Source organism: Petaurus breviceps, unplaced genomic scaffold, assembly GCF_028583685.1.
Source record: "Petaurus breviceps papuanus isolate PSGF00001 unplaced genomic scaffold, PetGlider_PUasm1.0 139, whole genome shotgun sequence".
NCBI lineage: Eukaryota > Metazoa > Chordata > Mammalia > Diprotodontia > Petauridae > Petaurus > Petaurus breviceps.
In genome coordinates this window covers 22964366-22979295 of record NW_027185697.1, presented here as the reverse complement: position 1 = coordinate 22979295, position 14930 = coordinate 22964366, and the positions used below count along the sequence as shown (strand labels likewise).

Here is a 14930-nt window from a genome sequence, read left to right as displayed (position 1 = left end):
ATTTTCCTATGAAACTTGAGAACTTCTTTCCATCAGAGGTTATGTTCCCTTTTTAAAGGTAAAAACTATGATTTTGGAAAAGAAAGGACAAATAGAAGAAGCAAAGAATCAGAGGAAAAGATGTGATCCAAGGAGATCTGGATTCCGGGATGACTAAAAGAAATAACAATTGGTATTTCTGGAATTCTTTTAAATCTTTCAAGTACTTTGCATACCATCTCATTTCATCCTTATAGCAAGCCTATAAGGGAGGAACTCCTGCTATCATTGCGAAAGTTCTAAGGAGTTATGTGATTTTCCCATTGTTACACAGAAGAGGGATTCAAACCTAGTTCTTTCTGACTGTCCACAACTCTAAGTATCACATCACAATCTCTTGAATACTGATGATTTCAGATGTACACCCTAAGGACTGATAAGAAGGTATATAGCAGGGCACTTCCCAACATGACCAAGAAGCTTGCAAACTGAGATCTGAGGTGTATTTTAAAATGTGATTTGATGTGATTATCAAACTGAATGATGTAGAGAGCAGCAGGGATAACTTAAAAGCAGAAAGAGTAAAATGGTTAAGTTTAAATAGAAAATAACATCCATGATCTGTGAGAAGATGAGACAATGGCCATGCTTTGAATGAGTTCAGATTTCCAGGACCAACATTTTGTTCCCAACTCAAATTGGTTCAGGCCCTTGCCTCTGTCTCAAACACCTGCCTATCAACATTCCACCAGCACTTTGAGACCCAGCTCAAATTCTGACTACTTCAGGAAAGCTCCCTCAATCTGCTATCCAGATGTGATCCCCCCGCCCCCAGTCATTATGTAATATTCTTATGCTGTTAATTGCATTTGTAGATACTGACATACTTTTCTTGTGATAACAATGGCCAATATTTATAAAGCATTTTAAGGTCTGAAAAGCACTTTACATATATTATCATCTCATTTTCATCCTTACAACTACTCTGGAAAATAGGTGCTATTATTATCCCTCTTTTATTGATAAGTTGAGTGTGCCTAGAGTAACAAAGCTGGTGGCTAAAGTAAACTTGAAACTCTGGTTTTCCTGATCTCAAGATAAAACAAGGTAAAACATGCTTAAGATAAAACAGTTGTCAAATATTTGAGACTTCCTACTTCTAAATCCAATGTTCTGTCTACTGCACCACCTGAGCGACCAACTTTTTATTAGATGGCCAGCTTAGACTTCAAAAAGACCTAGGTTCAGGTCTTGCCTTGAATATATTCTGCCTCCATGACTGTGATCAAGTCCTTTCACAGAGCAACTCTCTAAGACTCTAATTTGCAGATAAGGTGCTAACTTTGCCTTCATGGAACATGTTTCCTCACCAGAAAGTTCTCTATGTCAGTGAAATTTTAGATTCAGTTCCTATGCCCATATCCCTTTGCTTGTAGTTCAGATTGCAGTCATGATTTTGAATGCCACATCATAATTTTGATGAGCTTGTGGTCCACTGAAACCCCCAGATCTTTTTCAGACAATTAGATTTCAATGCCATACACCCCTTTTTTGATTCATTTATTCAACCTGCATGCATTAAATAACACACATAGGCCAGGTGCTAAATATACAAAAACAAAAATTTAAGTCTTTGTTCTCAAAGAATTTAGATTCTAATGGGGGTTAAAATAAATGCAGAAAAGTGAATACAAAATATGTACTTAGCAGATACAAAGTAATCTTTACAGGGGCAACTGGCCTAATCAGGACATCTCAGTAGCTGGCAACACTGAAGTCAAATTTGAAGGAAGTTAGGGATTCTTTGAAGTGAAGGTGAGAAGTGACAACCACACTATAGAAACTCACAAGATGGAAGTTGGCATGCCTTGTACATGGGATGGCAAGCAGTTCAGCTACACAGTAAGATAGAGGATATGAAGGAGAGTGATGTGTGAGCAGCTTGGCAAAACAACTCAGAGTAAGATGACAAACAGCTTTTTTTTTTCAATTTAGTATTGATTCAAAAAAGACCAGATTAGGGCACAGAGCTTGGAGTTCCCCGAAGCCTCATGCCTGAGACACAGGGCAGCCAAGGCCAAGCAGGACTCCAGCTTTCTTAACTGCTCTCAGGGGACCTCCCTATTCCTTCCCCTCTCACCACTCCCCAGCCAGAATCCACCTCAGAATGTAGAGGCATGGGAGAGTGAGGCAGGAAGAATAGGCCAAGCCTATAAAGGATTAGACACCATTTGATTTTGTTTCATGAAAGAAAATTACACCAAGGTTTAGACATCCTCCTGGGTGTCTGAGACCCTAAGAAGAGCCAGGATTTCCACACAATCAGTTATCCCTGGGGAAGCCTGGGGAGAACTATTTCTTGGCTTTCCCGGAGTTAGGGGGTTGGGGGGTTGGGGTGGCCACCAGGATTCAGGCCATATTTGTCTTTGCTCTTGTCTGCATCTGTAGATGCCAATGAGGATCTGCACAGAGGATGGGGCTGGTCAAAGGTGGCCACCCTGGGCAGCCTTGTCCCTGAAAATTCCCTTCCCTTCAGCCCTGGGTCACCCATCTGGAAAGAGCACATGAGGATTTTTTTCCACACTCATCACAGTGTCTACGTTGTCAGACTTGCAACAGTAGATGGGGACAGAGAACAGGGTCACCCTCTGCCACTTGGAAAATGACTCATAGCCATCTTCTACTAGCTGGTGCTATTGACAGATGAAGTCCAGGTCATACTTATGCAGAAACTTGGCCTCCACTCTGGCTCTAGAAGTAAAAGGCATGCTGAGGTCATGTCCCCACAGCCTTGCACATCTTGGTCATGATCTGAGTGCAGGAGGTCACATAGCAGCTCTTGGGCTGGCACACCTGTGGGTCTCATGATGCCATCGATCTGCTCCATGAACCGCAGATCTGGGGACAGTCCTCCATGACAGCAGAAAATCTTCTCACATATGATGACTGTGGTGGGCAGGTAGCTGAAGCAGTTCATGAAGTTTTTCCAGAACTTTCTGTTGTAGTGTCTCTTGTATTTGTTATAGAAGCAGTTGATGCCGGCACACTCATGGGTGTCATGGAGGAGGAGGAAGTGCTCTGAAAACTTGACCTTGTAGGCCAGCAACAGACAAATAGTTCCCAAGGACTGTTTGCCATGGGCCACATAGTCCCCCAGGAAGAGGTAGGTGCTCTCAGGCAGAAAGCCTCTATACTCAAACAATATAAGCAGGTCATAGTACTAGCTATGGATGTCACTGCAGATCTTAAGCAGCATCTCAAGCTTCAGGAGGATGGTCTGGCCCAAGAAGATCTTCTGGGATGTGAGGCATAGGCCATTTCTCCCATTCTCAAGCAGCTTCCTGTTCTTGCTAAGCTAGGAGACCTGCACTGGACACCAGTCTCAGAGCCCACCAAGCTCTGCCATTGCCCCTCCACCAAGAGCTTTAAGTGCTAAAGAGGAGTGTGTAGTTTATTTGAGTGGTAAGAGGGAGCGATTTGAGTTTATCGAGGAGTGGAATGACTTGATCAGACCCATGCATTAGAAACATCAATTTGGCAATTATGTGAAGGATGGATATTGAACAAAACACTTAACCGCTCTTGGTCTGAGTTTTTGCTGCTGTTAATATGAAGTAGGACTAGATGGTCAGAGAAGGTCCCTTCCATCTCTTAATCCTATGACTCCATGATTCTTTCAAGCAATCTCTTCAATTTCCATTCCATTATATCATGCAGAGAGATCTCTGCCCTTCATCCTTCTTCAAGTAGTGACATGGGATCTAATGGGAAGGGCTGGAGTTTCAATTCTCCACCAAAATTAATGTAATCACAGAAGGCCCAGCATTGATTGAATCAATCAATCAAATATGTAAACAAGGTATGAACAAGTCTTTAATCAATTTGAGAGGAATAACATGTTTTGATTATTGGATAAATATAAGTGATGTCACCTAGGAAAGAGTTCCTAATTGACTAAACACATCAGACATATGTCTGGGCCTATGTGTAGTCTAATAAATGAATTCAGAACTAAGCATTTCACAAAATTTTATAAAGTAGTAATGCAGTCATGTGGGAGATGACCCTTGAGAAGGAATTGTTCTTGGGGATTTCGATGTGGCTGTGGGTTATTTTCTTTTCCTTTTTCTCTACATTGACAGGATGACAACCTTGGGAACTATGAATGGTCAGAAGATCTGGAGTTCCCATTATCTCCCCAGAAACACTTTGGATAACTTCATCTGCATTGGGATCCGAGAGAGAATCACTGAGAACAAATCTAACAAAGAATTTCAGACCCACAGAATTCAGCAGAGAGGTACACCTAAGGGTAGCTTAATGAGGATTCCATGAAGGAAGAGAAGTACTTCCAATAATTTTCCTTTATACAGAGATGCTTTCTGAATTTGAACCCATATTAAGTAGGTGATCTGTATTCAAGGGAAGAGTGTTCCCCTGGTTTGGGGAAATGTTACTAAAACCATTGCATTTAAACATCCTTTTCTAAAAACTATTTAACGCTAGCTTATAATTAATCAGGGGCATCCTTAATGGGGACTTATGATCAACAGTACTACAAACTTCAAACTATCTGTGTTACCCCTGTAATCCTGAGGGGCACCTTCTTGGGACCCAAATGACCTGTTTGTGTGAGATTTGGGGAAAAACATTCTCCAGAGTATGTGTTACATACCACATGACCTTTTGGCAATGAGGTCATAAAATAAATTGACCTCAAAATTAAGAGACAAAAATGAAAACAATCCCCTACACTGAGATAGTTGAGGGAATATGTTTGCAAATAGCGATAGGATTCAAGGAGAAAAAGAAAAAAAAATCCCTATCTGATAGCTTGCTCCGATTAATACTCAATGAGAGATTCATCTCCATGGTTCAGTTTTTGTAAGTATGTCTTTAATACCATTTCTGGTTCCCATGAAGTTTCCATCTTGATAATGAAGAAAATCTATGTGTTTCTGATCCCAATTCATCTAAGTTGCTGCAAATACAATGACAATCTAAAACAAAGGTTAATTTCTTCTTGGAAAAAAAAAAACACTTTTGAAATTTTAGGGTTTTGTTTTGTCTTATCTTTGTTACATATGACTTTGTAAATGTGGGAGAATTCTGATGTGGAAACTCTCTCCTATGTTGTAGATCTGTTACCTGCAATTGGCCTTGTGATTCTGAGAGGTTAAGTGACGTTCCCATCGTTACTCAGCTAATATTGACTGTGAGCTGACCTACCATACTGGGCTGACTCTCCAAGTCTAACTTTCATGGTTGTGAAGGGGAGAGCTGACAGTGGATTTTAGGGCATATAAGTATTAAAGGTAAAAAACAAAACAAAACAAAACAAGCAAACAACACCAAAAAAAATAATAACAGACAAGTGACACTAATGTAAACTTACTAATATACTATGAAGAGGGCACTGGCATTAAATTCAGAGGAACAGGGTTTGAATTTGTGACCCTTAGATAGACTAAGGGTCTATCTTTTTGTGACCCTCAGATAGACTTCTCTCCAAGACTCAATAAAATGAGGGGGTCAGATTTCGTGGCATCTGGTGTCTCGTCTCTTTCTAAATCTATGATCCTATGAAAAGAAATGAGCCCCTGGCTTTCCTCCAAAATGAGTGACTCATTTGGTCAATGGAAATCTGTTCTGAAAGTCCATGGGATTTCTGAGGACACACTAGTTTTTTCTGATACCCGTGAAAAGGTGATGTCCATGGCATGTTTTTTATGTGGGCAAAACTGACCATAAGACTAGCCCTAAATCAGATGTGCATTTTTGCCCCTTTATCCCCAAGATCTCCCCACTATTTGGAAGGCAGGTTAACCTTGAGAATTTTGCTTTGCTCATTGAAAAAATAAAATAAAATAAAAATGTGGTTATTCAGAAATGGTAATTAATTTTCTGCAGGGACCAAAATCACTCTGCCTAAAGCAAAATCCTTCTGACATTATGAAATGTCACCATGCAGTTAAAGCACAATTAGAAAGCCATTCTCAGAATAAATCTCATTAGTTTCCAGAGGCCTCATGAATAAAGGGAAAGGAAATGTAAGTATGTTTGACTTTCATCCCTGTTTTCCCAAACATTTGTGTACTCAGGGAAACAAAAATACACACACCACACTCATGTGTGTGCACACATACACATACATACACACAAACACACACATACACCTGATTTTAGTAATGATGAATGATTAAAAATAAGTGTTTTTATAACAGGAAGACCTCAATATATTTCTATGTAGACTTTGTCTCTCACACATGATTTGTTTGTTTTCTAGACAGAAAGCAATACGTTGAAATAAATCCTGAGAATTTCTTAAATGAAATCTTGTATTTAATTGTGGGGGTCATGAATCAGTGATTATTTTATTAGAAAGTCTTAAAACATCAGTCATGGGAAGAGTTCATAGATTTAGAACTGCAATGTACCTTAGAGATCATTACCACCATCATTTTACAGATGAGGAAATTAAGACAGAGTGTACATGATTTTTTCCCAGGTTCATATGGCCAGTATGTGACAAAGGCTAGATCTGAACCTTGGTTTTCCTGACTCCACTTCCAGAATTTCCCAATTCATTCACTCACACACTCTTTCTTTTGAGGCCAACACAAAGGCAATCTTTACAGGAAGTCTTCCCTGATACTACTGGTTGGGAATGATCTTCCCCAAAAGGCTTCAAGGAGCATTTTGCTTTGCCTCTCTTTGCTACATTTACAATTGTGAAACAAGAGTTATCATTGTCCTAATTAGATGAGGAAACGTATCACAGAGAAGTAAAGTAACTTGCCCAAGGTCTCCTAGCTAATAAGTGGCTCATATAAAATTCTAAGTCAGGGCTTCCTGATCCTGAGTCTTATACTATTATCTGCTTCACTGCTTAGGTACCGCTATGAGCTTTTTGAGGACAGGAGCTGTGCCTTTTTGTCTTTCTTTCCATGGTGTATAGCATGGTGTTTGATACATAATAAGTATTACACATTTGTTGAATGACTAATAGATTCTGCTTTTTTGCAAAACAATGTATGATAATGGGTCATCTAAGTAGAAAGGTTATCATTAAGTTAAGAAGAATAGTAGAGACTTCCTGGAGGTGATGTTGGAGTTAGATTTTATAGAACAGATGAAATCAAGAGTTAAAGAGCTATAGGGTACATGGTCCTGCCATAATGAAAAAAAATGAGCAAAAACAGATAGGCGTGAGAACTCAGAGGTCGAGGGATACTCAGAGGTCAAGGAGGTGTCTGGGTTGGTGAAGTTTGGAGGGCATGTAGGTGAGTAGCATGGAACTCAGCAGGGAAGGGAAGGTTGTGCTATATAGTGAAGGGCCTGGAAAGGAGGGCAAAATAGTTTAAATCAGGCTGTATATGAAAATCACGATCTAGCTAGAAATAGAACTAATTATCCAAGAAAGAGGATGCCAGATAATTTGCATATACGAGCCACATCCTTTTTCTGATCATGGGTAGACCATGGTAGCAAAGCTGAAATTGTCTTCATGCTGTGAATCCTGTTTCACCCCCTTGAACATGATTAGTCTGTTTGTGTGTCTGACTGCTTGATCCATTTGGACTCCCCACCCCCCCATTGTTTGTTTTCTAGATCCTCTGCTGAGCCAAACAGGAGGATCTATTTCTTGTTTACTATGTATGGGAATATTTGTTTACAAATGTTTTGTCCAAAGAAAGGATTCAGTGCAGGTTTTTTAGCCCCTGGACCATGTACTTTGTTAAATATTGTCTCTGCTCCCAGCAAGTTCGGGTTTGCATTGTTAAACATCAATAAATATGAAAAAGCGAAAGAAGAACTCCTGTAGGAAGGCGAAGAGGATGGCTGAATTAGCTCCTAACAGACCCCAGAGGGAATGCCTAACATTGGGGGAGCAACCAAAACAGCAGGCAGAAAGCAGCACTGAGCCCCCAAGACAAGGAGCAAGAGGAGAATGCCTGGTTTTCATTTTTAATTCTAATGATCTGTCCAGTGTTGTGAGCTCCACACCGTCTCTAATGTGCAAAAAAAGACATTCAACCAATCCCAATAGACCCAGCACCACTGAGATTGGGAAGGAGTGTGAAGTTCCTTTGTTTGCCATTGAAAGACTGGGCTTGAAGTTAAGACCAGGCTACAAGTTCTTGATTAATCACTCTGGGACTTGGGGCAAATCACTACATTCTGGGATCTTCCAATTCCTCCTTCGTAAAACAGGCTTAATAGTTTATGGCCTACCTGCAACACTGGTAGGGTTGTGAGGATAAAATAAGGCCTTCTATGAAAAACTTCTCACGTATCTAGGCGATGGCATACACATGGGGGTCTCTCTAAATTCCAAGTGTGAATAAGCCACCCCCCCAAAACAGAGCTCAGGAATCTCTTTGTTATTTTTCTCTTAGAAGATGAACAGGATACATTAGTAATAGTATTTAATTAAACAGTAAGATATCTGGGAAGATAGTTTTCTCCCATACCCACAAGGGAATTTTCTCTACATGGAGAATCCAAGAATGGGCCAGAATTACCCCTGATCTTAAAGAAATCATAGTGTTTTTCCTGGGTCAGTTGAAACCAATGTTTTTGTTTTTCTAAGTTTTTGTAAGTGTTTTAAATATTTCAAAATTTTAACATTAAAAATTAGCTTAAAAATTTAAATTAAAAATATAATTTTAATTTTAAAATTTGCTCCTCCCTCACTCCAACAAAGATAATTGAAATGAAAATAAAGATTCTGCATTTCCACTCATTTACCTTCAAAATATAATTTGACACAGAGATTTTTAAAAAATCTAAGAAAGCCTTGTGGTTCCTCTTTGTGACTTAAGTTCTAGTTGCATAAATCACCTGAATGTTTTTGACCACTTCCCTTCATTTCCCCAACCGGCCTCAGTGCCTCCTTTTTCTTTTAGCTACTCGCTGTCCCTAAAATGCACTTTCTCTTTATTTTTCCCTGAAGGAATTTCTACCAAAACCATGAAGCCAAATCCAAGAGGAATCTTCCCTGACCCACTTTCCTTCTCAGTAGTGTGACGTTTGTTGTCTTAGAGCTCCTTCTCTTTTTTCCATCCAAACTCGTTTACTGTTCTGACAGTTAACCTTTCCCCCCAATCATTGTATTTTTATACCCACAACTCTCTGTCAATACTGTCCTCTTTGACTACATACTGTATCCAAAGAGGGTAGCATAGAGCAACATCCTGTTCCAGGCTATGTGTAGTTTGTGGGTCTACAGCCTGAAACTTACTGCATATGACTTCCCATCAATGAGCCTGCCCTTAATACTCAACCAGTAGATGCAATTTTGCAACTGGGTGGCACAGTGGATAGAGCACTGGGACTGGAGTCTGAGAGACTCTTCCTGAATTCAAATCCTACCTCAGACACTTTCTAGCTATGTGACCCTTGGCAAGTCATTTACCCTATTTATTTCAGTTTCTCATCAGTAAAATGGAGAAGGAAATGGCAAAACACTTCAATATCTCTGCCAAGAGAACCCCAAATTGTGTCAGGAAGAGTCAGACACAACAGCAGATATAAAAATGCTAAATACAGTCATTTACGAACATTAGATAGTAAGAACAGTATCTAGAATCCTTCCCAGCTGTCTCCCTACCATGAATTAACCCATATTCCTCTAGCAGTACACATAGTTTTCATGGGAAAGTGTGCACGATCTTAGAACAAAGTGGTACCGTGGTTAACATTCAGGCCAGGGATGAGGAGCCTGCAGCCTCGAGGCCACATGTGGCTTCCTAAGCCCTAGGGTGCACCTTTTGACTGAGTCCAAATTTTACAGAAGAGATTCCTTTAAGAAGGGACTTTGTTCTGCTTAGTTTGGATTCAACCAAAGAACCGCACTTGAGGGCCTAGAGGGCCACATGTGCCTTCGAGGCTGTAGGTTTTCCGTTACTGATTCAGGTGATACATGTGGTTAAGATAATTAGCACTTCTGGTATTTCTGATCCCTTTCTTTTCTTGTGGAGTCCTCATGTGTCTCTTCACTGGGCACAGTGTTTTTGATTTGATGTTTGGCTAACTGAGCTTCCTCTGTATCTAGACTCTTGGCATCCCAGCCTAGTTCTCTTTTGAATCCTGAATCAGCTCTCTTTTTTGCTGTCAGAGATCTTACTCCCAGTAACCTTTTCTGGCTTTGATTGCTGTCTCTCAGTGTCTGTGTATATCTAGAGAGTATCAATCTTTATTCTTTCCTGGAACTACTACTCTCTTCATCGTCCTCACCCCTTACTCACCCACTGGAACCTGGACTTGGAACTCTAATAGTTTACCTATTACCTTATCTTTTTAAAAAAAATAATTAATTCATTAATTCATTTTTTTAGTTTTCAACCTTCTCTTTGATCTGAATTTGAGTTCCAAAAATTTTCCCCCTCCCTACTCTCTCCTCTCACCAAGATGGCAAGCAATCTGATATAGACTATACAAATACAATAATATTAAGCATATTTTCGTATTAGTCATGTTGTGAAAGAAGAATCAGAACAAAATCATGAGAAAGAAAAACAAAAACAAAAACAACAAAAAAGAGAAGATATACTGCTTTGATCTGCCTTTAGACTCCGTAGTTCCTTCTCTGGATGTGGATAGCTTTTTCCATCCTGAGTCTTTTGGAGCTGTCTTAGATCATTCCATTGCTGAGAACAGCTAAGTCTATCAAAGTTGATCATTGTACAATGTGCTGTTACTGCCTTATTATCTTATCTTGACTAGAACCACGATACCCCTATACTTCCTCACCCTTTGAAAACTGTATAACCACCCTTTCCCCAGTTTTCCCTTCCCCCATTACAATGTGAGGTCTTTGAGATCAGAGACCATTTTACTTTATTTATTTCTTTAGAGTTTCACACATATCTGGCACACAGTAAGTGTTTAATAAAGGCTTTTCATTCTTTGCTCCTAGAATTGTGCCCTTTTCACTGGGATGTCATATGTGAAGGATAGCCCAAAGGTTACTATAGTTGAATATACATTAGAGGCAGGATCATAAAGTATATTCAAATCAGAACAGCATATTGGGAACAGACTGTGAATAGTTTTAGATGCAAAACAGAAGCTTGTAATTGATCCTAGGGGCAATAGGGAACCACTGGAGTTATTGAGTAGGGGCAAAGCATGATTAGACATGTGCTTTAGGAAAAGCACTTTGACCAGGATTTTAAATGTGCCAGACACTGTGCCCGTAGGACAGGGGATATGGAAGATTCTCATCTGAAAAGAACTTACATTGTGCTGCAATTCCTTGGAAAACCCTGGGCACACAGTAGCTCTTTCCCTTGCTTTCCCCTTCTTCACATTGAGCTTCATCATTTTTTCCTTCTGACTTTTGTACAGGTGTTCAAATTGTTAGCACTTTGGACAAGAGAGACCCAGCATCAGCATTGCCTACAGATTCATATTCCTTGAAATAGAGGCTTTCCTTGGGCAATCAAACAAATCTAAGTTCCATGAACTTTGGGACATTTTCATGAAACAAATTTAGGGATCAAGGCTATTTGTCATAGATTACAATGTTCAGAGTTTTAACTAGGACTGGGCAACTGGGACGATGCACAAGGGCAGTGGAATTTAAAGGGCATTGCCAATACTTCTAATTTTTCAATAAATGGAAATACCTGAACTTATTAAGTAGTGGGTTAAAATAGGAAGCTAACTGATAGCCTGTTTCCTTCTCCTGTTTTCTGTCTTTTAGAGAAGATGACCCTCAAGCCCAACCTACTCCCCATGCCATCTAAAGTAGGGATCTCACCAATCACAGTCTCACAGTGTATTGATCTCTCTGTTTCCACTTGCCCCTGAGAAATGACTTCTATACCCTCTTTGCTCTTTGTCATTGATTAAAGAGCTATAACTATGTCAAGACCACTGGGACTTTCCCTCAGATTGCTGAAATTAAAAATAAAACAAAACACTAACAGCATTTGAACTCCCTCAATAGGTGCAAGTGACTGAACTTAGAACTTAATTGGCAAGATGAGGGATGGGGCTCAACCTATCATTTCATTGCCATAGGGACACTCTTGATGAGGAAAATTCTCCTACTTACATAGGACACCATGTTCTCAGGGACTTTGACTTTTGGAACACTGAGAGGTAAAATGAATCACTCAGGAATTTGCATAACTGGTATGTATCAGAGTCAAGGATTAAACCCAGGTCTTCTTAGGTCCAAAGCCAACTCACTAACCCCTATGCTCTACTGATTCTCAGAAATTCTCAAGAGTGAGTTAAAACAGGAACCTTCTAGATGTTAGGCTTTTTCCACCCTTGGTGAGCTCCTTCTCAGCATATTCCCCTCCTCCAATGATAGTCATACTGACAAGTGGGCTCCTCATGTTCTAGAGTCTCTTTCCAATGAAATCTTGCTTTTGAGGGTTCTTCTACCTCTCCCTATTATTTTTTTCTAAAAAAAAAAACATTCATTGAGGACAAGTTTTCTGCTATGTTCTCCTGGCATATTTCATAATCCTGCCCTAGACATACCTCTGAAAAGTCTTTTCACGTCTTAAGAAAACATGGAGGTGTTTTTAGGTTCATTCCTTTACATCTGTCTTTCACCTATCTTTTTTGAAAGGTACCCACCACACCACACTTACATTTTTCTTTCCTGAAATGGGAACTAGTATTCCTTCCAGATTTAAGGGGCAAGGCTGCTGTTTGTGACTTTGCAGTTGGTAGACAGTGCAAAGATTATGATGTCACAGAAGGAGGCTGGGTGATTTCAAGGGAACAGGCAGCAGCTGGAACAGATGTACTCATAAGAGAAAAGACATCCTCTAGTTGAAAAATAGCCCTCCAAAGGATATCACCATAAAAAGAAAATACGAGGGACAAGAGGGGATGACAAAATATGGGCTCATTGGAGACATGCTGAAAATATTGAACTGTATCAGTTTTTCCTCCTGTAGTATTGACTGTCAAACTGGAAGAAGCTGGCCTTGAGAAGCAGCATGGCGCAGTGGTTAGGGTTGTGGACTTAGAAAAAAGAAGACGAATTCAAATGCTGCTTCAGATACTTACTAGCTGTGTGACATTTGCCTCAATTTCCTCATCTGTAGAAATGAGACAGATTCAACAGCTTCTGAGGTCCCTTAGAACTCTAGAACCTTGCTCCCTATAGCAATGCCTTTAAAACATTCCCTGATAAACCATTATTCATCCATTCATTGAAAACACCTGCTAGGAGAGGCCATCAAATATTTCCTATGTGTCTGTGTTGACAAACGCAAAGTCAATCCTTGCCTTAAGGAACTCTTATTCTTACGGAGGAAGACAATCCATAATTAGGTATTTACAAGAGATATACAGAATAGAAGGAAGGTCATGTAATGGAGAAAGACAAGGAAGACCAGGGTAGACCTCCTTCCTAAAGATGGCGATATTGGAGCTAAGATTTAGAGTAATCCAAAGGATTAGAGTCAGAGCTGAAGGAGGAGACTATTCCAGGAATGGGGTCAACCATAAGCACAAAGGCCAGGAGATGGAAGATGGAGTGTTGTGTAAAAGGAAAAACAAGAAGACCAGTATAGTCAGATCATAGGGTGAATTATGGGATGTGAAGTGTCAGAAGACTGGAAAGGTAGGAATGTGTTAAAAAGTTGTAAAGGACAAACAGAGGAGTTAATTTTTGATCCTGGAAGTAAAAAATATATATTTTTTTTATAAATTAGAATTTATAGAGTAGGGAAGGGACATGGGTTGAGCTACACTTTATGAAAGCTGAGTAGAGAATGCATTGGAGTGCGATGCAACTTGAAAGAAGTAAGTGCATTACCATTACATTTCACCCTTAGCTTGGCATTACATTATGGTGTAGTAGGTAGAATTACAAAGTATAGTGCCTCTATTTGTTCCAGGATCCATGGCCATTTAAATTGAGATTTTAAGGCCAAGGATCCTGCAGGGGTGGAATGTAATGGTAATACAATTTGAATTTGAAGATCCCTCTGTGTTGGCAAAAAAGCAGGTATTTAAGACAGTAACTGATCAAGCCTCTGATTGGGGGAACAGAAGGTATAAACTCCTGTCCCTTGTTACTGACATAACAGGAAGCTGGCTGAAGGAAGTGATGTAGGTAATATTGTGTATATACAAAAAGCCACAGAGAGGCACAGTCAGAATTTCCTTGAGACTGAGATCTGGTGACAGAACAGCTACAGAAGTTTGGAGAACTGAGTCCTGAAAACTTGTCTTGGTGGAGCTTCTTCTGAAGGATCCCAGGAGCCCAGAGCCAGGAGCCCCAGAGCCCAGGAGCCAGGATCCCAGGTGACTGAAGCATGGCTGGGATGCTGAGACTTTGTTTGTTTGTGGCTTGGTTGAGTCTTGAATTCCTTGGAGCAGAAATGGTGAAGGAGCTGATATGGACCAAACCCTGTGCATGCCAGTGTGAAGCAGGACCTCCCAAGAGAGCTGGTCAAGGAACTTGGAGCTGTCTGCCACTGAATCCAGATTGAATTTGGGGCCATGGAAGGGGATCCAGGGAATCTGAGAACAGGCCCCAAGTCAAGATGAAGAAAAGACCTCTCCTTGGGTACTGAGTAATTATGGAATTATAGTTTACTAGTAACCTAAAGGGTGGAGAATTTTATTTATGATACTTAGTAAGACTTAACTGAATAAATGACTGATTGTACTTTGAGTCCTGTGGCTATTGTTACTGATTAGTGACTGATTGAGTTAATCAAGACTTTGCCCCAAGAGTGGAAGACTTCATTGTGTACTTTGATAGTGATGATAAGTGACTGATTGAATTAACTTAAGAGTGGCTATTTTGTGACTGAATTAACTTAAGAGTGACTATTTGACTTTGAGCCTATGTTGTGAATATTATATTGTGATTTTCTGTGGTAACTTGAAATATGGTGAATGCTATATTTTGAATTATGCTGTACCTTGATTTTCCCTGGATGTTTTGCTTTTGTTATGGAATAGAG

General features: G+C 39.9%; 1 pseudogene; it reads right to left on the bottom strand.

Annotated features, from left to right (window-relative positions):
* Positions 1–2331: 2331 nt before the first annotated feature.
* On the bottom strand, positions 2332–5172 carry LOC138145894 (serine/threonine-protein phosphatase PP1-alpha catalytic subunit-like; annotated as a pseudogene).
* Positions 5173–14930: the final 9758 nt, after the last annotated feature.